This window comes from Rhinolophus ferrumequinum, chromosome 6 (assembly GCF_004115265.2).
Source record: "Rhinolophus ferrumequinum isolate MPI-CBG mRhiFer1 chromosome 6, mRhiFer1_v1.p, whole genome shotgun sequence".
Taxonomy (NCBI): domain Eukaryota; kingdom Metazoa; phylum Chordata; class Mammalia; order Chiroptera; family Rhinolophidae; genus Rhinolophus; species Rhinolophus ferrumequinum.
Genome location: NC_046289.1, coordinates 12,220,352 through 12,243,819, shown reverse-complemented (window position 1 = coordinate 12,243,819; position 23,468 = coordinate 12,220,352). Strand labels below are relative to the sequence as shown.

At 38.0% G+C, this 23,468-nt stretch overlaps 1 protein-coding gene across 2 annotated transcripts in view; it reads right to left on the bottom strand.

Moving 5' to 3' along the window:
• Nucleotides 1-21,989, bottom strand: part of FOXN3 (forkhead box N3) — a 361,663-nt gene extending 339,674 nt beyond the window's left edge. Inside the window, exon 1 of one of the 2 annotated variants that reach the window (XM_033109406.1) lies at nucleotides 21,830-21,989. The gene's annotated coding sequence lies outside the window, so the exon portion shown is untranslated. The remainder of the gene's footprint in view (nucleotides 1-21,829) is intronic. The other variant, XM_033109413.1, reaches the window with a different exon arrangement.
• Between the last annotated feature and the right edge of the window lie 1,479 nt (nucleotides 21,990-23,468).

Below are 23,468 nucleotides of genomic sequence, written 5' to 3'. Positions count from 1 at the left end.
TCTCCTCGGTCACCCTTATCAAAGTGGTCTTACTGTCATTCTTTACCTTATATGGTTATTTTTTTAATCATTTTATTATTTTATCATTTTTTACCCTTGAGGGTTATTTACCCAACAGCATCATGTATATTTGTTTAGCTACTTATTGTTTCCCTGTCCCCTCAATCAAATGTCAGCTCCATGGTAGCAGGAACACTGACCAACTTTCTCATCTATTATTGAGTAGATACCCAATAATATTTCTCAATAACTACATAAATGAACAAATATATTTCCCTATATTTTTTTCTAACTTCAGGAGATAGATTATTCCTATTTTAAAGACAAAATTGAGGATTCCAGCAGTATGTCCAAGGTTATCCAGGTAACGGGAGGCGAAGCCAGAATTTGAACTTGAATTTCTTTGACTCAAATGCCCACCTTTTCAGATACCAGATCAGTATTTCTAGCAGAGTCTAGAAAAATCAATCAAAAATAGGAATTCTGCTCCTAAGATTTCTAGAAACAAATTACCTGGGAACTTGCCTTAGGCTCAGAATTTCTTCTTCTACTACAACTTCATCATCTATAAAATGGGTGAACACAATGAGTTTCTCATGGAGGTATTAGGAGAAATAATTTCCTTCCAGATTATAAAGAGTTTTATATATAAACTGTCAGACGATTGTTTTTTAGGACTGCCCTGTAGAGTATTTTTAACTGAAATTTGTTCTGTGCACAGATACCACTATGTGGGGTTCACAGTCAACCTGAGTAATCATACAAATACAGGTAAGAGTTGTGGACCGCATGATACTGCCAAAAGTGGACTCCATTTTCCCAAAAGTCTTTAAAAGGGATGTAATTTCATCCTACTGGAAGATTTGGGGCAATGGAAAGGTATAGGTGATTTCTAGAGGGTCCCCCGCCCCTTCCTTGTCCCCATCTGTATGATTCTTTGTACCAACACTTGATTGTCTGACCTACCCTCCAGAAGTGAGACTGCTCTCGCCCAAATATGTGTTCCCTGAGGATCCTGACCTGCTTTTATTTGTCATGGGCGTACACTTGCTCCACAATTTGTGCAAGTTGAGTGCAAGGGACATGACATTACTTTATTTCTCCTAATTCAATCTGTATCTCAAGGCCTCACTTGATGAAAACTAAATTTCAATTGTGTTTTTAGAGGCTTTTCCCTTTTCCTAGGGTTAGAGGAACATCTTTGTGCATTACATGTGCCCTGAGAATACTAGAAAGCTCTGTGGTCTTCAGTTCCCAGAGCTACCTTTTCTTTTCCCCATATCTGCTCTTTTCCTCCAACATCTGCTCTTTTCCCTCCAACCCAACTGGGGCCATAGGAGTCCACGGTGTGGCTCCCAAGGCCATGGCATTTGGTGCTAATTTTCCTTTGTTATAGTATCAGGGTTTAGTATTAACATTCTGTTGACCTCTTAAAACAAGTTGGGAGTGTTTCTTCTTTTTCTATTATTTGAAACAGTTTGTGGAAAATGTGTTATTTTTCCTTTCAATATTTAATGAATTCAATAGAAAAGCCATCTGGGTCTGAAGTTGTCCTTGTGGTAAGGTTTTTAATTACATATTCATATGAGTGGATAGATATAGGGCTACTCAGACTGTTATTTTTCTCGGGAGAGTTTTGATAAGTGGCATTTTTAGAAAATTGTTCCATTTCTTCTAAAATTTCATGTTACAATATTGCCACAGGGTTATTCATCATATTCCTTCCTTTATTATCTTTTAAATACAGTGATGTCCCTTGTTTCATTCCTGACATTAGTTCATTATTTGCATTTTTCTTGATTAGTTTTACGAGGATTTATCAATTTTAGTAGTCCTTTGCCTCGATGGATTCTCTTGCTATAAGATATCTGCTTTCTATTTCATGACTTTCTTCTCTTATTTTTATTATTTCCTTCCTCCTGTTTTTAAATTTTAATTGTTCTTTTTTAACTTCTTAAAATTAATGCTTAGGTTATTTATTTTTAGGCCTCTCCTTTTTTTCCTAATGTATACATTTGAGGCTATATATGTCCCTCTAAGTATGGCTTTGGCTGCATTCAACTTTTGATATGTCATATTTTCATTGTCATTGATTTCTAAATATTATCTAATGTTCATTGCCACTTCTTCTTTGACCCATGATTGCTAATTTCTAAACATATGGGGATTTTTCAGTTATCTTGTTTGTTAGTGAAATCTAGTTTAATGTCACTGTGATATGAAAATATACTCTGTATGATTTCAATCCTTTGAAATTTGCTGAGTTGCTTAATGACACAGAAAATATGGGCAATATCAAATATTCTATGTGCTCTTGAAAAAAAATGTGTATTTTATATTTGTTGAGTGCACTGTTTCATAATTCGATGGGGTTTGTTAATTAACTTTGTTCAAACTGTCTATATCCTAATTGGTTTTTATTGTCTGCTGATTGTATCAATTACTAGGAGAGATAAATTAAAATTTCTAATATATTGATATCTCTATTTCTCCTTGTAGATCTTACAATTGTGTATTTAATAATTGCATACAAATTTAGAAATATTGTTTTCCTGGTGAATTGAAACTTTTTTATTATGAAATATCTCTCTTCATCTCTAATGTACTTCTTGTCTGTTAAATGGTCTACTTTACCTGATATTAACATAGCTATACATTCTTTCTTTTGGTTAGTGTTTGCAGAGTATATCTTTTTACATCCTTTTATGTTTGGCCCTTCTGTATCTTTTTAAGCAAGGTATGTCTCTTTAAAGCAGTATATAGGTTTTCAAAAAAATCCAATCTGATAATCTTTGACTTTTAATTAGAGTACTTAGTCTACTTTAAAAAATAATTGCTAATGTATTTCAGCTTAAACTATTATTTATTTGTCTCACCTACTCTAGGATCCTTTTTCTCCCATTTTCCACCTTCTTTTGAATTATCTGTACATTTTTATTATTCTATTCCCCCCTTCTCTTAGCTTATTATTTATATATCCCTTTATCATTCTTTTTAAAGATTATCCAGAGTTTAAAACATGCATTCTTAACTTATTATTGGCTGAAACAAATTAGTTTTTATTACTTCCTATACATTATGAGGACCTTAGAACAATTTAACTTCATTAATTTCTCCAGACTTAAGTTCCACTTTGATCACATATTTTATTCCTTATATATTTTAAACTCCACAGGACATTATTATTTTTATAGAGTCAATATTTATTTATATTTATCTAATTATTATTTCTATTGAACTTCATTCCTTTCTAAACCTCTGAGCTTTGATCTGGAATAATATTCCTTCTGTCCAAATGATGCTGCTCATGATAAATTTAAAAAAAAAATAGTTTTCCTTCAGTTTTGAGGAATCTGTGTTATAGAATTTATGCTTAACACTTGTTTTCGTTCATCTATTTGAAGATGTTCCATTTCTTTTTGATGTCTATTGTTTGAATAGAAGACTCACTTGTCAGCCTTATTATGCTCCTTTGAAGGCAAGAGGTACCCACTCTTCCATCTTTGACTGCTTTTCAGCTTTTCTCCATTTTTATTTTCAGAAATTTTATTGTTGTTCTTAGGTGAAGTTTCTTTGTACTTACTCCCCTTGGTGTCTTAAGTCTTCTTAATTCTGTGGCTTTGTGTCATTTATTAGTTTTGGAAAATTCTCTGCCATTTTTTCCCAATTATTTCTTCTGTTCCATTTTTCTCTCTCCTCTCCTACTCAAACTCCAATTGCATTTATATTAGGGCTTTCTACAATATTTTACATGTCTTTCAAAATCCTGTATTTATTTTCCATCATTTTGCCATTCCATGCTTTATTTTGGGTATTTGGGGTGTCTGCCCTATGTTCTAGTCCATTAACTCTCTTTCAACTGCATCTATTCCATTGAATCCATAGCCTTATTAAAGTACAATTCCCATACCATAAAATTCACTTAACATAAATGTACATTCTATGGTTTCAGTATATTAATTCAGTTGTGCAACCATCACCATTACTATAATCCAGTCATAGAGGATTTCCATCACCCTCACAATTTCATCTATTTAGGTTTAAACTTCAGTAACTGTATTCTTCAGATTTAGGTTCTTGTTTATAATTTTCCGTTCTCTGACAAAATTTTAAATCTTATCTTTTAATTATTAGTCGATTAATTATCATGGTTATTTTAGAGACCATATCTGATTAATCCACTATCTGGATCCTTATATCTTATTTGTCCATTTTTTTCTTTGTTTTTGATCAAATGTTTCTTTTTCTCATATTTCTAGTTATTTTCATTGGGTGACAGATATAGTACATGAAAAACTCTAGTGATAACATGAGGCTCTGAAATATGTATCTTCCCCCCAAGAGAATTTTTACTTTTGCTGCTGGCAGGCACTTAAGCTGGGGACACTAATCTGAAAATATTTGATTTTTGGCTTCATTCTCTGTGAGAGTTTTTCTATTTCTGGTTCATTTTGACTTAGGGTTCCAAGGAGAAACCTCAATTATTTACTAGGGCTTCTACTTTTTGGCAGGACCTGAATATAATTAGCATGCCTCCGACCCCATGGGTTTCTTGAAAGTTTTGCTAAATTTCTTAGACTCTTAGCCACTACTTTTGGAATTGACAACTATCTCAAGAAGAAGATCCAAAAGCTATGCTCACCTCTCAGGGCTCTGTTCCTCCCAAATCTTGGCTTTGCAATTCCTCATTGCTTTGATGGCTCTCCAAGGCTTCGAAACTGACTTTTTTTTTCCTTTGTAATTTTAAGCAGCTTTTCTCAGCAGAACAGTTGGTCTGAACAAAGCTGATCTATTATTGCTAGACACATTGACTACCATTGTAAGTGAGGTGATCATAATTTATCATACAAACCAGGACACTTTTGAAAATGAAAGGAGGCACTATTAGCGATTACATTGGAGCAGTAGGCGCAAACCAAAACTGCCACAAACGAATCAGGTTATATGGTCTTCTCAGTAATAATGCATGGAGTACTTTGCTTAAAAATATAAAATAATTTAAAGAACCAAGTATGTATTGCATGAAAACATTATGACCTTTTTCTCTTAGTTTAAATAAACTCCAAGGTAACTGGATTTCCAAAGCACCTTTCTGTTTGCCTGATACCTACTTTAGCAATAACTTTTTTACAACCCTCTGACACAACAAAGTAAATAAAAGTATATTTTATACACACACACACATACACACACACACACAGACACACTGGGGGGTGCCAAAAAAATCTATACAAGTGGACACTTTGGTCAACGTTGCTCAAGCAGCAGTTTGCCGTAATCAGAAGAGTCTGGATGCTGATGGGAACCACTTTGAGCAGAAGTCATAATTGCAGAAGTCAAGCGTGACTTGTATTCATCTTTTGTTGTGGGAACATATTGAGTATTACAATTTTAATAGTTTTCCTTTCTTAAAATGTGTATACATTTATACATATATAAATTAATTATATATATATATATATATATATATACACACACACACACACACACACACACACACACACACACACACATATTTCAAAATCACATTGGCCATATCAAGAATATAGAAGTCTTGTCTCTTCCTTTCATAAGGACTGAATATTTGGTATTAAGGATAGAAATACGCCCTTGCTCACTGTAGGAAAAGACCACTCAGTAGCTCATTGCATCAAGAGAGTGAGTTAAATATTCCACCCAGCCTGCTAGTTCCCGGGCTCCATATCTCATTACTGTCCTTGGCTGAGACTTGGTACCTCCAAAAGTATAGTTTTGGAAACTTCCAAATGAGAGAAATTTTTCTAAAAAGATAAGAGAAGTGAATATAATTTCCAAGAAGAGCACTGTGTATCTCCCTTCCTTAACTTCATCTATTTTATTAGAAATAAATAAATAGAAAAATAAAGAAATAAGTACTCTGTTCTCATCTGTCAGAAATTCTTGTCTTGGCTCTTGAGGGAGCTAGATTTGCCACCTGAGTCATCTTCTAGAGTGAACGCCTCTGGACTGGAGAGCTGTTCTCTGACCAATGCCAGAGCTAAGCCCAAGGAGCTGCCCAATCAAATAAAACATGGCCAATCCCTAATTATAGACTCCCCATGCCTCATACTTTGCAGCCTGACCCTTCCTGGAATTTTGATGATCCTCTTCAGGATACAACTCCCTTTTCTTCATTTGCATATTTTAGATGGCTTGATTCAAAACAATGTCTTGCGTATAAACATCCCAACATTTTTCCAAAACAAAGGCTTTATCGGCATATAAAGTAATTTGCCACATGCATTGTGTTTGCCTCTGAGCAGTTGGATAACAGATTAGAGTTACTAAGAAGTTAGTGTGTTTTCCTATCCACAATACAGTGCAGTAGAGGGGAAAAAAAACATTCAAAGAAAACAAATTATGATTCAAACAATTTAACTCAGATCCACATGTCATTCTCATTTACTAAGACCAATAGCAACAGAAAAAATAAAAACGAAGCATTGAAAACACTGAGCCTAGCAACAAGTAATGAGTTAAACTCAAGTAGAGGGTAATTTGGAGGCCAATAACCCAAAGTCCAGTTCAGCTAAGATTATCTGTGGCCCTAGGGAATGAGCTAAGCATCTCTGCATGTTCATTTGCTAAATACTGGCCTGAAGAAAGGTTGGCCTTTAAAACAAGGCCTAAAACCAAAGAAAAAAGGAGTGCAAGGTCTCTACTGAAGGACTTGAGATAGCACCAAGCCTTTTTCTTTCACATTATACAAATAACCTAAAACCTCACTACCACTATATCAATGACAAAGTCAACTGTAAAGGCCGTTCTCCATTCAAAGCAGTATGTCTATACCCACTCACCTAACCCCATCTAGGGCAGGATCTTATTTGTATTGATCATCTCCCTATGCCGAGCCACTCACTAGTATCTAGCACTCTGTAGACATCAACAAATATTTCCAGAATGACTGAATAAATTTGCACAACTCAGAGGGAGCTGAGAGGGCTAAGGCGATCCCCTATGGAAAGGACACTGTTGTTTGTAAAGACCACTTCAAACTTCAGGGGTTTCGTTTTTGTCCTCCAAATTTTTATTTTGACAAATTTCAAATCTAAGAAGAAATGATGAAGGAATAACATAATGAATAAGTTGCAGACTACAACATGCATCCCTAAAATATTAGCAGGTATCGCCTTAGAAGAAGAACATTCTCCTCTTGTTCAGAGTTTTAATTTTTTTAGAGCATATTATATGTTCAAAACTAAATGGTAGGAGTCATTTTCAAAATTTTGGCAAAAAATTCACACCTTCAAGGTAGTTATTATATAGTTGGGGATTTAAACTGTTAAAACATGAAGTAATTCATGATAATTAGATCCTAAACTTGGTGGCACTGATTATAAATGAAATAGGAGCTCAGAGAACTGAGAAACCAGGATGAGCTGGTTTTAGAGGGCAAGTATGTGGCAGAGATAGACTGGCTGTTTATTAAACCTGTTTCTTCTTTGTCCTCGGCTCACGTCCAGACTACCTTTCCAGCAATGCCTCCCTGCAGTCAGATGTGGCAATCTTACCAAGTATTATTATAGCTAACTGAATGGGAAAGGAAGTAGAATGTTCCACATCTAGGACTGGCTAGTAAAAACCTGTCACTTAAGAGTCTCCACGTTCTTTCCTTATTTTTTGCCAGTGTGTTCCAAATAAGCCCAATGACCTTGGGAGCCACAGGTTGAAAATAGCAGAGCCACTGAACTGAAAGTGCCTGGTTCCCTGAATTACCATCTGAATGGAAGCCATCCGCTAATCAGGACATCCATTTGGGATATGTAAGGCACAAACTTCCATTATTTTGATTCATTGCACTATGTTGGGTTTATTGAGGCAGCTAGTATTACCTCAAATAACACAAGTTAGGGCTTAAAGTACCCTTGAATATGTGTGGAAGGAGATAATATTTTTAAAATAATGATCGTGCTTTTTCTCTATTGATTTCTGCACATATGATCTTCACCCTAGTTGTTCTGAGGCATTCATATGTTTCAAGGAATATTAGGATTACTGAAAAGGGAATTTAAAGAGAAAGAAAATGGTAGTTCATATTTTGGGCAGTATGACTGAAAAAATTACCTGTCCAATCCTCTGAAAACAATTTAAACTGTTGGACAAAATATTTCTCACAACAGTCTGAAATGTATTTATGAGCTCACAAGAAAATGAGGAATACTCAGAGAGTAACACATGTATCGGCTTTCATCTTGCAGACATTTAACTAACTGACAGTGCTTGAGCTTCTCATATTACAACTTAGCAGGGAACAGGGGACAGCAGACATACTTGATGGCACTGACAAAGCCAGGAACCATCACAGTACAAAGTATAATAGGAGGTGCCCTGCTAAAGATAGGACTCCAAACATCTACCAAAAGGCAGTTTCAAGAATTGCCTGTCTCAAAAGTCAGTGCTGAGTAGAGGGAAGAAAATCTTTATTGAAAATTTGTAACCACAAGACAGCCCTCACATGGATTTTGAATATGAATTGATTATGGAGTTGGTTCCCAAAATCTCAAGTTGAGAATTTTAAGTCCTTGCTTTGCAGGTTGGTGATTTCAGGCAGAAACAAATGCAAAATCTAGAGAAACTCACCTTGAATTCAAACCCTAAAGAATTTCCACTGATAAAGTCTCAAAAAAATAAAATGAAATAAAATAAAAATAAGGTCACAATAAAATAAAACAAAGTAAAACAAAGACACACATGCATAAAGAAACAGAGCATCATGAACAACTAGCAGAAATAATAGATAGAACTGAACCTGCAAAGACTTCAAAATTTAAAATGATCAGACACAGAATATAAAACAAATGTTGAAATAAATAAGAAAAGACAACAAGCATAAAAGCTGTGACAAACTTAAACAGATTAGATCCAGGAAATTGAAAATCGAAAAAATTATCTAGACTGTAGCACATAAAAATATTATATAAAGAGACAGAAAATATGAGAACAAGGTTACAACATAGAGAAGACAGAGAACAAAAGTCTAACATATACCTAACCTGAAATCCAGAAGTAGAAAAGAAGAGTACAGAGCAGGGACAATATTCTGAGAATCTTCTAGAACTGATGAGAAAAATCAATCCACAAATTTCAGAACAACAACAAAAACATCCCAAGCAAAATAGTTACATAAAAAGGAAATTCACATCTAGACACTTAATAATAAAACTGCAGAATGCCAAAGACAAAAAGAATATCTTAAAAGCAGCTACAGAGTACTCTCGAGAAAAGAACACCTCCAGTGACAAATGGCAGTTAGATTTAGCATTGATTTCTCAGCAGTAAAAGCCAGGAAACAATGGAACATCCTTAATGTGTTGAGAGAAAAATAACTAGAATTTTATACCTAGCAAAAATGTATTTTATACCTAGCAAAACTATATTTTAAGAAAACAGGAAAAATAAAATTTCCAACAATAACTGAAATAGTTTTCCCTCAACTGATCGTCACAATTGAAATCTAAGAAGAGAAGTGATCTTGGGAGGTGAGGGTGGGTGAAGGAATTATAAACAAAGAAAATAGTGGATAAATCTGAACAAACATTTCTATTTTAAAATGAGAATGTCTAACCTGTGGGACCTAAGTTGCAAGGTGGGTGGTGTGATTGCCGTTAAGGTCTTTGCATTGTTTGGGAGACTTTACTAAGACTTTTCATAGAAATAATGTAGTAACAACACAACCCAAATAAATATCCATGCATGATAGAATAAATAAATTTAAATATATCCACACTATGGAATAGTGTACAGCAATAAAGAAATTAATTAATTAACTGCATTACACTCAGGAACATAACGTTGAACAAAAACCAAAACATAAAAAGGAAATTGCAGAAATATATATATAAAATGTTTCCATTTATAAGAAAACATGCACAACTAAACTATATGTAGTTTCATGGTTAAAAAAAAAACAACACACCACATTATGTGGTGCAATTATAAAGAAAAACAAGGACACAAAGCAGAAACCACACACTTCACATCTACTAACATCCCAGTGGTAGAATTTTGCCATTCTTATCTGCAAGGGAGTCTTAGAAATGCAGTTGTTAGCTGATCCCAACTAAAGTGTGCAGAGAAGGGACATAGGTGGGAAACTAGAAGACTCTGCCACAGACAGAAAATTCCACAGCCTTGAAAGTCAGGTTGTATCCTAGGACAGGATTTTCGACCAGGAGTTGGGAGGACTCAACTCAAAGAATTCACCTGAAGGCAGCAGAAGATGTAGCATTCACGCATTAGGGATAGTGAAGTCCCTGATCTTTCTGTCTCGATGGCAGAAGGATGAGATGGTGGAAGGGAAGAAAAGAAGAACCTGTCCCTCTTGGAGTTTAGTTAATTAAGGGAAAAAAGGAGGTAAGAGAAGAAGACAGTGGAGTGGTTGGCTGCTTGTCTTGACTCATCCCAGGGTGATTCTGCCTTCTGAATGGAGAAGGTAACACCGAGTACGGGAGGATATTCTTGTGCCCACCTCCATGCGTCATTTGGAGCCCAGGGAGGAGACAGTCTGCACCAGCCTGGGACACAGCTTCATCAGTCTGGTGCTGCAGACTGATTAAGTAGAGGGAGCTGTGAGGTGGGGTGTCTCAGGTGACCTGTGGCAAAGGAGGGGACCCCTTACAAAGACCACCAGGCCAGTAGGGTTGATGGAGGTTATGGCTAACCCTGAGAATTTGCTGTCAGTGAGAGCCAAAGTGGAATGGAGCCAGGAGGGAGTGCCACACAAGGCTGTGATAAAGCCAAGAGGCTGAAACGAGCAACATTTTTTGCAAACGGGAGGTCACTTATTGGGTCCAAACCCATGTTTTGTTTTCATTAAACAAAATAGAATGGAAGAGATCAGAATGCATCCAGTGTAGCAAAAATAATAGCTTATGAAAGTTATGTTTTGGCTATCCACGTTATTTAGTAGAAACGGCATCATCTGTACATGCACACATATGTCCTACGTGCTTACTAGAATCTCATGATGATGCTTCTGTATCTTACTGTGGGTCTTTGAAAATCACTGGACTAGACTGTGTTATAGGAGCTGACTTCAACTGCTACTACAAGGTGTGATAAAAAAATACGGTGAATGTTTAAATTAAAAAATGTATTACAGCAAAAGATATATTGCTATTAATCCCCTCAAAATACTCCCCCTCACTTCAAACACACTTATCCCATCGTCCTTGCCACTTTCTGAAGCAGTTCTGGAAGTGCTTTTTTGTGAGTGTTTTCAGTTGAGCTGTCATGGCTACCTTGATGTCCTGAATCGATTCAAAATGTTTACCTTGACTTTGGAGAAGAGTCAGAAGTTGCACAGTGCCAGATCTAGTGAATAAGGTTGATGGGGACACACCATAATGCTTTTATTTGATAGAAATTGCCATACCAGAAGCAATGTGTGACACAGAGCCTTTCTGTTGTGATCACAAAATACAGTGAAGGCTGCTGCCGAGTGCCATCCAACAGAAAGGCAGGGATCTTCAATACGGGACATGGCATGTCAAACCTTAGTAATAGTGTGTGACAAGTTTCAATTTGTTCAGTACAGTCAGTCAGATGTGAGCTACGGTTGAGAGAAGGTGTGTATTAAAGTGTACGGTAAATCATTCTCCATCATGACAATGCCCCGTGTCACACATCTCTTCTGGTATGGCAATTTCTGCCAAATAAAAACACTACAGTATGTCTTCATTCACCTTATTCACTGGATATGGCACCAAGCAACTCTGGCTCTTCCCCAAAGTCAAAATGACCATGAAAGGTAATCGTTTTGAATCCATTCAGGACATCGAGGCAGCTACAACAGCGCAACTAAAGACACAAAGGAGGACTTCCAGAACTGCTTCAGAAAGTGGCAAGAATGATGGGATAAGTGTGTTTGAAGCGAGGGGGGAGTGTTTTGAGGAGGATTAATGGCAATGTGTCTTTTACTGTAATATTTTTTTATTTAAACATTCACCATATTATTTGATCACACCTTGTACGATAGGTACTCAATGTCATCAATAGGTTCTGTGACTTTAAACGAAACAACGTATAACAAAACCAATTTTACCACAGGCTAACTGATATAAACAAGAGTTACCATATTTTGCCATGTATAATGGGCACTTTTTTGCTCAGATTTGTGAGGGAAAAATAAGGATGTGAATTATACATGGGTAGTACTACTAATTCCGTATCTACATAAATGTTTTTAATTCTTTTATTTATGAGTTAAATTTATGAGTTGAAAGTGTAACTCTAGAAATCAATAACACTATCTGTATGCAAAATAACACCCTGCAATACAATAATCGGTTTTGTTGAACTTACATCCAACTTGCAATGACGAAGAGTTCTTGGCCTATGATGCGTAAATATCATAAATTTGTTAGTAGTACATAAATTTTCTTGTACCTTGTATCGGTTCTTGTGTTTTGTAATTATCTGTTACATAAAATTTCTTGTCTCATAATATGTTAAAAAATAAATGCTAAAATTCCTTTATAATACAAAAAACAGGTACCTAACTGTAAACAAATAAAAATTTGAATTAAAAAATTAGAACGAAAGATTTTTTTTTCCCTTGCAAGTTTGGGCCAAAAACGTGGGTGCACATTATACACAGCAAAATACAGTAAGTTCCTATGGCATCTCACCAATGTTCTAATGAAACGATGTTGAACAAAACGACGTTATTTGAGGACCTGCTGCATAGAACAAGCAGCACCAGTGGGCAAGAGACCTAGCCCCTGACAGCAGCAGCCACCCCCCTTAAAGAGACTTAGTTTGCTTGTCCTCCATAAGCAACAAAAGGGAGGAGTGCACTCGACACCCCTTCCCACGTACACTATAACAGCAAAGAAGGGGACAACATGAGGGAATGGGCACTGTTTGCCTAGGAAGAGTGAGAATTATCTTAAGGGACCATTTGGACTATCAGATCAAACTAAGTTTTTAAATGGATGGGATCAAACGTTATTATTTTTTCCCCTGATAACCAATAGGTATTTGCTGGGGAGGAAGGTTTGCTGTAGACAAAATGAACAACCTGCATTTTCTCCACACACTGGAGTTGCAGAATGAGTGAAACTGGTGACTCTACAATATGGGAAGGGAGGAAGAAGAAGATTGTGGTCAGGGGACAAGATGAACAAAGGTAGTGGAGCTGGAAGGAACAAGGCAAGTTCTGGGATGAATAAACCCTGAGCAGACCTGAGCACATTCCCTGAGCTCTATTGGGTAGACCCAGATTACAGAAGGTCTTGAAAGCCAGGCAGAGGAGGACAGCCTTAGTAAGGTGAGCCACAGGGGGCCACCACATGTTCCTAGCAGATGAGAGACATAAGGACAAAAATAACAACATAAAAATAGCTACAATAATTTAAGTTGTAACTACGTGCCAGGCTCTGTGCCAAGGGCCTTTCAGGGACTCTATGATTAGCCCTCACAATAATCCCGTCAGGATTTCCACATTACCGAGTCTTAGGTTAACGTGGAATGTGAAACAAGTGGGTGTCCAAGTTTTCCAACCTGGGAAACAAGGATAATGGTTGGAACAACAACAAAAACCAGAACAAAATGAATGCCCTTATTGAAAATTTCCGCCTGAATGACTGAACTCTGAACTTAGGCCACTTCTCTTGTTCCATTTTTCAGACTAAAAAGCCACTCTCCCGGGATCTTCATTCATTTTGAAGTTCGGAGGACCACTAAAAATGATTCTTCTAAAGCGTCTACAGTTCCAAGACTGGAAGAGAGCGGTCCGAGAAGCGGCTGAAGCCCTGGCCATGTCCCTTCAGGCCTCTATCTTAATGCACACCAGCCCAACCTTCAACTGCTACCAAAGCCTCAACAAGTCCCTAAGAATCTGCGCAGGTCGAAGCCTGCTCGCCCAGTCGCATGCGACCCTCAAGTGCTGGGACTCAACGCCCCATAAGAGCAGTTACTAGTGACCGAAAGAGGCATGTCGCAAGTTGGACACACGCTCTTTATGAGCTCTCCTGCACAGTGGTAATCGGTGGGACATGTCACACTATTGGCTGCCTCTCTTCCCCGTCTCCCACTTGCGCCCCCTACTGGTGTCTTCCTGGAATTGTCTGCCAAGTAAACTACCTAGCCTGGAATCTTCCTTGCAAAGTCAGCTTGCAAACTAAAACAAAACTCATAATACCTACCTCAAGGACGAAGCTCAGGGAGGGCATCACTTCGGTTTGTCGCCATCAGCTTGCAATATGAACTTCAAAAGAGCCCCATTTGGGGATATTTACAGTTTAAGAAGCCAATCAGAGTTACAGAACAGATGGTAGGCTGTCCCAGAATGATTTTTCACCCTTATGTCCCTACAACACATAGTAGTACCTGGTAGGCTGTAGGTGCTCGATAACTGTTCATTGAATGGGTGATTTGCGTCCTCACATTTGTACATATCTATCTTTAGTACTTCCCTAGATCGATCCTTTAAAATGATTTCATACATGTGAAATCTATGAAAGCATATGTACATGTGAAATATGGATTTGTCCCATCAAGTTCTGATCATTCACCTGAAGACTTAAAGAGAATTAGAAAGTGCCAACACCTACTTCACTGAAAATGGCTACGAGTACACTGGTTCCATGGCTAGTTCCAACTGGTCACATGTATACTAAGCATAGTGGGTACCCAGCTAGAGATTTAACTTGCAATTTTCCCCTACACTAGTACAAGGGCAGAGCTCCCTACTTCCATGTGGGAGTCAAACTGATCCTTCTCCACTTGGTCTCTCCATATGGGGTTTGTATGACTTAGGGGTAGAAGAGCCGCAAGGACATCCTGCCAATTTGACAACTTAAGCCCACTGTTTCTTTATTCAGAAAGAAATAAAAGAGATGTCCTTGTATTTGCAACCCTGAGTTTGTGGGGAAGTTCATATGAATTATGAAAGTGAATGATGTCTAGGAAGTCTGTTTCTGTGGATGCCACCAACAGAAGGACTAAGCATAATACTTGGGTAATTCAGGAAAGTCATCCCTGTGGCAACGGTCTTTCATTTGCCAAATTGGTGAATGTGCTCAGGGGTAGGTGAAGCGTAATTCAAAAGATGAAGATGAGTTACAGAAGATAATCACTAACAAGAGAACTAAAAAGTCCCTCCCATCATTAATGGTCAGACCTAGGGAACACAGAATGATGAGAAGGATAATGCTATTTCTTGCCAAAGTCACAACAAATATTCCCTACCCATCCCTGCGATTTTTCCCAGGAGGAGACTCCATTTTTAATACGGAGGGGGAAGTTACTGACGCTGGAATAGAAACAGAGGAACAGTTGTGAGGTAGCTAGTGGGGTAGAAAATGCTTAGAATTTGGAGTCAGGGGGCCCTGAGGGTGAGAATTACTTGGCTACAAAAGAGTGTGGCTCTGAGAACATATTGCCTCAGTTTTTTCATCTGTAAAATGGGATGTTAATGTATACCATTATAATTAGTAGTAGTTGTGTATTAATACTAGGTTATAAGAATCAATTAAAAGAATGTAGGGGCAGCACCTAATATATGAAAGCCCCTTACCAGTATGATCTGATTTTTCTGTTTACCTAATATTGCCGAACTCACTCAGAGCAACTTATTTCTTTCTCGAGACCACTTTAAATTCTAAATTTAGTCCCATGAAACAATATGACTGTCTTAATTTAGAGACGTGTATTAACTAGTCATTAAATGGTAATTGTTTTCATTTTAAAGGCTACAAAAATGTTAAGTTTGTCAAATCAGAAAATTTCAGAATGTGAAGAGCTATCCGAGGTTATTTAAAATTTAACCTTGTGTAATACACTAAAATCCCCTCTTCAAGTAAGACTTTTGACTATCTGAATCTTAAGAAAGCGACATCTGCAAAAATACCAGGTACCCATCCCATATAACATTTGAAGTCCTGTATCAGCCGATTCAGCAATGGTAACTGGAACATACCCTTGAGTTCCAAAACAAAATCCCCAAGAACGTCAGAGTTTAAATGCTCACTCACAAGGAACCGCTGGTCTATTATCATGAATATACCTTGGGATAGTTCCGTTGGTTTTGTATGGCTGTACACACTCAATCTTCTTTGAAATGCAGGTGTTACCCTGTTTCCCTGAAAATAAGACCTAGCCAGTCAATCAGTTCTAATGCATCTTTTCGAGCAAAAATTAATATAAGACCTGGTCTTATTTTACTGCAATAGAAGACCAGGTCTTTATAATATAATAAATATAATATAATGTAATATAATACATGGTCTTATATTAATTTTTGCTCCAAAAGATGCATTAGAACTGATTTTCCAGCTAGGTCTTATTTTCGGGGAAACACGGTAGGAAGAGTAAGATAGCATTAACCAGCCTAAACATGAAAAGCTTTATTCAGCACAGTTCAACAACTAAAAGTTAACCACAATCATTTTCACCCACTATCACAGACAGCTATTTTGTGTTTCTACTAGTTTCATCCTTGTAGAGGAAATATTTTCTCAAAAAAAGACAAAGTTCCAGCACAAACTGTTGGAAGACCTGTGGCTTCCTGGAACACTGATGATTTTAACTGCCATCTCTAACCCCATGCAGGTAACAGAAGCATGTCAAGCACGATGGAATGGGAGAACGCAGAGAGGGGTCTGTCCTTTCTCCTCCTACAAACTCCCCAACTGTGCAACCTCCAAGAAACAAGGCGGGAGGGTGGTCGTGGCCATGAGAAGTACAAGGCTACTATAGTGCACCTGCAAGCTCTGCTGATTTCTCCTCACCCACGGAGCTGTGCTATGTGAATCAAGGGGTTGTGAAAATCAAGGATGGAACAAAAGGGGATTCCTGTCTGTCACCGTAGAAATCTTAGTCCCTGTAGCTTTTGCGATATAAAGGAGAACTGAGCCCAATCCCAATACTGCCATTCCAGTCAATCTCATAATAGAAGAGATAATGTGAATATATGATGATATTCAAATATCATCTGTATGTTATCATTTTACTCAACACTCAAAACACCAGTGAGTCTGCCAAGCAGATTATATGGCTCAGCAAACTTTTCATTTCATGAATGACACTTAATATGAAATAATTTTCACTGACGGATAGAATAACAGTGATATAACAGTTCCTGAGGTGGGAATAGAATAAATCCACGCATTCGAGTACAGTCATAGCCAACTGATCTCAAACACCTCCATGCGATGTTCCTGTAACTTATAAGGAAAGGGGACCCTGATTTGTTTGTAAGTGACCCTTAGAAACATCTTTTCCTCTTCCCTCCTTATAGACAGGACCAGGGCTTATTCATACTTACGGCAGGTTCCATCTTGGGCTAGCTACATGTTGGCTTATTAGCGTACAATGTATTACATATCTTTTTCCTACTTGCTCTGAGCACAAGCGCCCTTTTAAATTGTCAAGACAAAAGTTCTCTCTTCAGCTAATCCATTCCAGGACTCTGGAAGTCATTCCCTTGGGCCATCTTTAGAGAATATTTTGGGCGCTTTAAAAGCTGTGGTTTTCAAACTGTGTTCAGAGCAGTGTTAGGGTTCTAGGGTGTGTCCCAGGTACAGACCAGGGGAAGAAAGCAGGCTCTGGGCTCCTGGCTCGTGGTTCCCCCAAAGCGGCTCTGTTTTCATTCCACTCATATATTGGTCTTGCATAAGATTTCATTTGGTGCTAAATATAAAACAAAAATGATGTCTTCAAAAAGGTGTGAAAACCATCACAACAAATGGTTCTTTCTCCCTCAGACACTCTTAACCCCCTCCCCAGTCTGTTCCTTCCAATGGAGTTTGTACACTTATTTTCCTTTAAAGAAGCTAGCCCTTGTTTCCTCGTCCAGAATTTGAAACATGCACGAATTGAAACAACTATATTTATTTACAACATCCAAAAAATAATCCAGAGTTTTGCACAATAATTGCTTTCAAGGTTAAGATTTGTTGTCATACAGAGACTCTAAACTGGTGTTAGCAAACCCCCACTCTCAATTTCCAACTCTCCCCCTACATCAAATGTTTGCCGTCAGCAAAGTAGGCTTATACCTGACATGTAGTATTACTGATTTTTCTCCTTATATGCAAAGAGAAGAACGAAGCTGCCTCTCTCCCTTTACCTCTCCAGGCTAATCCAAAATTGAGATTGGCATTTAGTTGGTATTCTAGACTAATTAGAAATTTGGCATATCTATAAAAAAAAACACCTGTTACAGTGAGTATGTGTATATCTGACAACTGAAAATGGATTGGAACTTTATTGAATATCTTGTTAATTTGTATTGGTAAATTGTACCTAGTAGTAATATAATGATCAATTTTTTTAATCCCAAAGTAAAAATAAATAAACAGAAATGCCAAAGATGTGGGGTACCTTAATTGTGCTCCTCAAAAGTCCCTTTAGAAATGAAGTGTTCTGAGCAAACTATTCGACAGACAATGGAGAATGAAGGCAGATTCTAGAAACCAACAAATCCCATTCATTTCCTTCAGTTTGTAAAAACAAGCAACTGACATGTTTCCTGCCAATGAACATAGCTCCAGATAAGAAAGCTCCCTGCAGGAAATCCTTTACTAAAAGAGAACATTTGTGCCATTAAACTTAACCTTTTCCACCAAATCCCAATCCATTAAATATCTGACAACATGGGATCATGAAATGTATGCTAAATCACCCCAACGATGCTCTGTCACTTCTAAAGTCTACAGTATTTCCTATGACATAGACGTAGGATATTAAGTAAACACTGAAATACAGTTAGGAGTCTTTCCACCTCCTCTCTCCCCCCCAAGCAATTAGTTGATGAAAACAAGGGAAATTTGCTGCTTTGTAAAAAGATCAAAGTGTTAATTCAATGAGATTTAAAACTGGCTATTTTCAATTAAGATAGCAATACAATACTCTAAATCATCATGATTGGTAGGAAGATATTTCTAAATGAATATCAAGAACTTAAAATGTAAAGACTACCATTGGCAAGAGAGAGAAATATAAGAAATGCATTGTTTTTATATTTGGAAGGTTCAGTGCTGATCTCTGAAGTCAAAATTTAGGAGAGGGCCTCCTTGGTTATTTTTCACTTAACAAAGTGAATGGGGGGAGGGCTGTCTCCAAATTTTTCTCCTTTCTTTACTCCCCTCACTGAAACCACTACTAAGACACTGAAAATATTCACAACCTTGATTTTGGGAACCTCTCAATTATCCTAAAAACTAAAGCACTCTTCTCTATTCACAAAAGAAGAGGAAACTTTTCTAAGTTAACCAAATAATGATAGTTGCTGTTTTGAAACCATTCTTTCAATTTAGTTTTCCTCTCCTCCATGCTCAGCTACTGAGAACACCCTCCCTTATACTTCCCAAAACACCAGACAGGGTCTTCATTTATCCCCCAACACATAGTCTTAGAGCGGGGATCCAAAATGCCACAGTTCTTGGAATTCAAGTGTGAGAGTTCAACTTTGAACCCTATTGCAAAGAGAAAGTCTTCATTATACCTTCCCCCAAATGACTCTTCATCATCCACAGGTAACATTCTAGTCATCACAGCTCTAAAAAGAGTTTCATTATAACCGTAGACATACAAATCAATTTAATTCCACAATTACAATTTAAAATGCTCAAAACCTTCTTCTTAGGCTTTCCTTGCAGAACTCAGAAGCAGCAAATGCCAAGTAAGCACGTGTGCTCATCCTTCCTTTAAGGCTTTTTCCTCACATAGTTTCAATAAAAATACAGTTATGAAACCTAGGAGACTGCATTTTTGGTTGTTGTTGTAAAATGACCTTGATTTGACAGGCACAATCTTAGGTTTCAACAGATGCTGTGGGAAAGCTTACAGAAGCCAGCATGTTCTCCAGGCATCTGTGATGACATGCAGTTTTTTTTTGTTTTTTTTTTTTTAGGTGGTGGTTATGGTAGTGTTGGGGGGAGTGGCGGGGGTTACTCTTCTTGGTTTCCATGACAACCATGTCTCCACTCACCGTTTATTAGATTCCATCCATGTCCTGTGTCTAAATTTTTAAGCCAATTGGGAAAGTGTTTATACATTTAACAACTTCTGGGATAGTGCTTCTTTAATCGAGGTGTTTTGAGGCTCAAATGGCGATATCCACCAGGCTTTTATATTTTTTTATAACATTTTACATTATTTACTAATTCATATTCTTATAAGGTGAAGAATGCCCTTTTTCTTGGATGTAAAATGCATTCTCCTCAAACCAGATGCCAGAATTTCTTATAACAGTGCGCAAGCCAATTTTGACTGCTCTTGCCTTTTTCTTTCACTGTTGCACAGACTTAAATCTCACACGCGATACATGCTGATGCACAAGACACTTACATTATCAAAGTAAAGATACAGTGAAGCATCCATCTGCTGATAGTGCTACTTAAGTATTCAGATCAAAAACCGGCAGGAAAAATTATTCTAAGTTGAACAACTTTGCATTCTACAACTCCTGAGGAGAAATCGAGAATGGATTGTAAAGTGATACGTCTCTAAATGTAAGCTAGTAGCTGACATCTGCAAAGAAATTTGTCACCAAAATGGCCTACTTTAATCTGGATAGAAACAACAACAAAAATTTAAACATAAAGGTACCTCAAGCAAACTGCACCCAAATTAAAAATCAATCTTGTAGACATCTGTGCATGAGAAGGCTAATCTGAAATTACAGCGCGATTGCAATGGAAGGTTTTGGGTGACTGTTTTCATAAGTCTTAGTCTAACTGACCAATCAGCGTGAGAGTTAAAGTGGGCTGTAGTCGTTTGTGCAGTCTTCCGAGCTCTGCACTCTCTGAGCTGCTCTCCCCTCTCTAAGGCAGAGCTGGCGATCAATGAAAAACAGGGAACAAAAGGAATATCACAGGATGTCTTCCTTAGCTAAGGAAAATGATTCCCTTTTTCCTCAATGAGCCAGTCGCACCCTGCCTAAGACAGCTCCACATGGGAGCTCCCAGCAGACCAGTCCTTTCAGATGAGGCACATTTTACATTTGCAATCATGTGTCCCAACTGCTAGCAAATGTGTCACCTTAAGCACATCCTGTGACAGAGGGCTCCCTGAGCCCAACCAATTGAAACTAATAAATTAAAGAAATTAATAATCCCACAATTAAAGCTGTAGAGAAAGAATATGTTTCCCTTCCCCATATGTCATCCCCGGAGTATAAACAAAGCATGAAAAATAGTCTCTTCAGCCTCCCCAGCCAGTAATCATGGTTTTCTCCTCAAAACAATGTTTCTTCAAAATGAGAAATATTCTGACTGCCTCTAAGGAAAGTCTCATCTGTAGATGTCATATCAGGATAACCAGTTACAGTATTTGAAAAGAGGTTCAAACTGCCCACAGATTTGACACTGTTTATAATTGATAGCAAAACAGTTGCGACAGCAATGCTGTAAACTCTGCCTGAGCCAAACTCCACATTTAACACGTTAGTTCCTTGAAAATAAAAGTAACGCCTGGGGAGCCCACAAAAGTAAAGCCCTAGAAAGTAATTAACAATTTCATCAATTATTTGATAATTTAAAAAACTATCCATTTGTTTGCTATTTAAAAAAAAAATTTTTTTAAACGACTATCCACAAATTCCTGAGAAACTTTTTTTTTTTAAATGAACTTACTTTTGAGACAAAACTAATGAAAATATACAACTTGCCATCTCTGGATCTCTCCCTTATGGGCTGCATGCTATAAATCAATCAAACCAGGTGGAAATATGAGGGCAGACACCTTAAAAAAATCAAAGGGTGCCCCAAAATGCAGCAGCCTGAACAGTGAGGGCTTCTCGTGACAATGCTGAACCAGAGCAGAAGATTAGGAGGCAGGAAATGAACCCCATTTTCGTTACCTTCGATCGCCTGCCCCCCGCGCTGCTTCTCGCGGCTGCATTGGGGGGCTGCGGCGGCACTGGACTCGCGGGTGGCCCAGCCGCCGGGTCGCGCCGTCTCCCCGCGGAGCTGCAGCGGATCGCGGCCGGAACCCCGGCTCCAGCCCCGGCGCCCGCCCGGGGTCGGCAGCGCGGCTCCCACCCGGGCCCGGAGCCCTGCTGGGTCCTAGTGCGCGCCGCGCGCCCGCCGGTGGCCGGGTCTGTGCCCGCACGTACGGCCGGCAGCTGGTGAGCACCGTGAATCCCCGCGAAAACCGAATCACCCGCCGGCCGCTTTCAAAACCGGACACCGTATGTGCGGATGAACTGGAGTTTACTGTCAAATCCTGGCATAAGATGTTAACAGAAAAACATCGGCTACAGCTGGACTCATTGAAGGCGGATGTTAATATCTGCGGCCCCAGTGTAAAGCATAGGGCAGTAACTGGTTTAATAGGTTTGCCCGGTGCACGTGTGACAGTGCGTATTCACAGGAGGTAAGAGACAGTACAGGATCAAAAAAGACAGGTTTTAAAAACATAACGCAGGAAAAAAAGGGGGGGGGCTGGAAATTCTGTGTTTAAAACAATGTTTCAAACAGTTTTTCCAATTATTTTTTTCCTAACAAGTCCTTTTGCATTTGCTTTCTCTTATTTATCATATGCTATTTTAAATAACAAAGGCCCATATGGCTAAACATGTAGTCATTTGATTTTCAAAAGACCTCAAAATTGCATCAAAATATGCACTCATGTATCTCCTAAGAAATCAACGAGAAAGAATTAATGGTGGCATATGGTGTGCCTCATAGAGAAAACTTAATTACAATTTAAAACAAATGTGAAAATTCGCAAATTCAGTAAACTGAAAGTAAGTTATGATCCTAGATGTGTACACAAGTCAGCTTATGTACAATTCAGAAAAATGTAAGTTCGAAATCTCCCTTTTAACTCTGGAAAGGGTGTTACATGGACCCCTCTAACAGATTACCCTCATTGTCCCCCTAAGAGCTTTCAGCGACCTCTCAGCACACTCATTCACTGCAGGCCACCTGGAAGGCAACTGTTAAACTTGCAAGTGCTTATTTAAGAGCACAATTCTATTAGCCCTTAATTCAAAATAAGTGTTTTAGTTTGAAAAGCCTCTTTGAAAGTCTTCAAACCTGGGAGCTTTCTTTCAGTCGTTGATATCACCAAGTTTGAAGGTCACAATTCTGTAAAACTGCTAATAACAATGGCAGTGTGGTTTGACACCAAAAGGAAAATCAAATATGTGTTTTCTGAGTTCTATTTTTGGAGCAGAACAAGTCCCTTTGAAAATTACTCTTGCCCTCCTCCTTCCCAATTATGGCTAAATCAATGTAATGGAAGATTTTTTTGTATTAATTAAACATCAAAAGCACCTTGTCTGCTGCCTTATGTCGACGCGAAGAACTAGTTGTAATATGTTACACTTGTCAATCTTCAAAGTACTCACATATCTCATGTGATCTTTATCATACCTCTGTGATAAAACAGACATTATACTTCCCAACTTTCAAATGAGAAAGTGGAGGTATCAAAGGGTAAAGTGACTTGTCCAAAATCACATTTCCAACAGACCTCTGCTTTTGCAAGTGCAC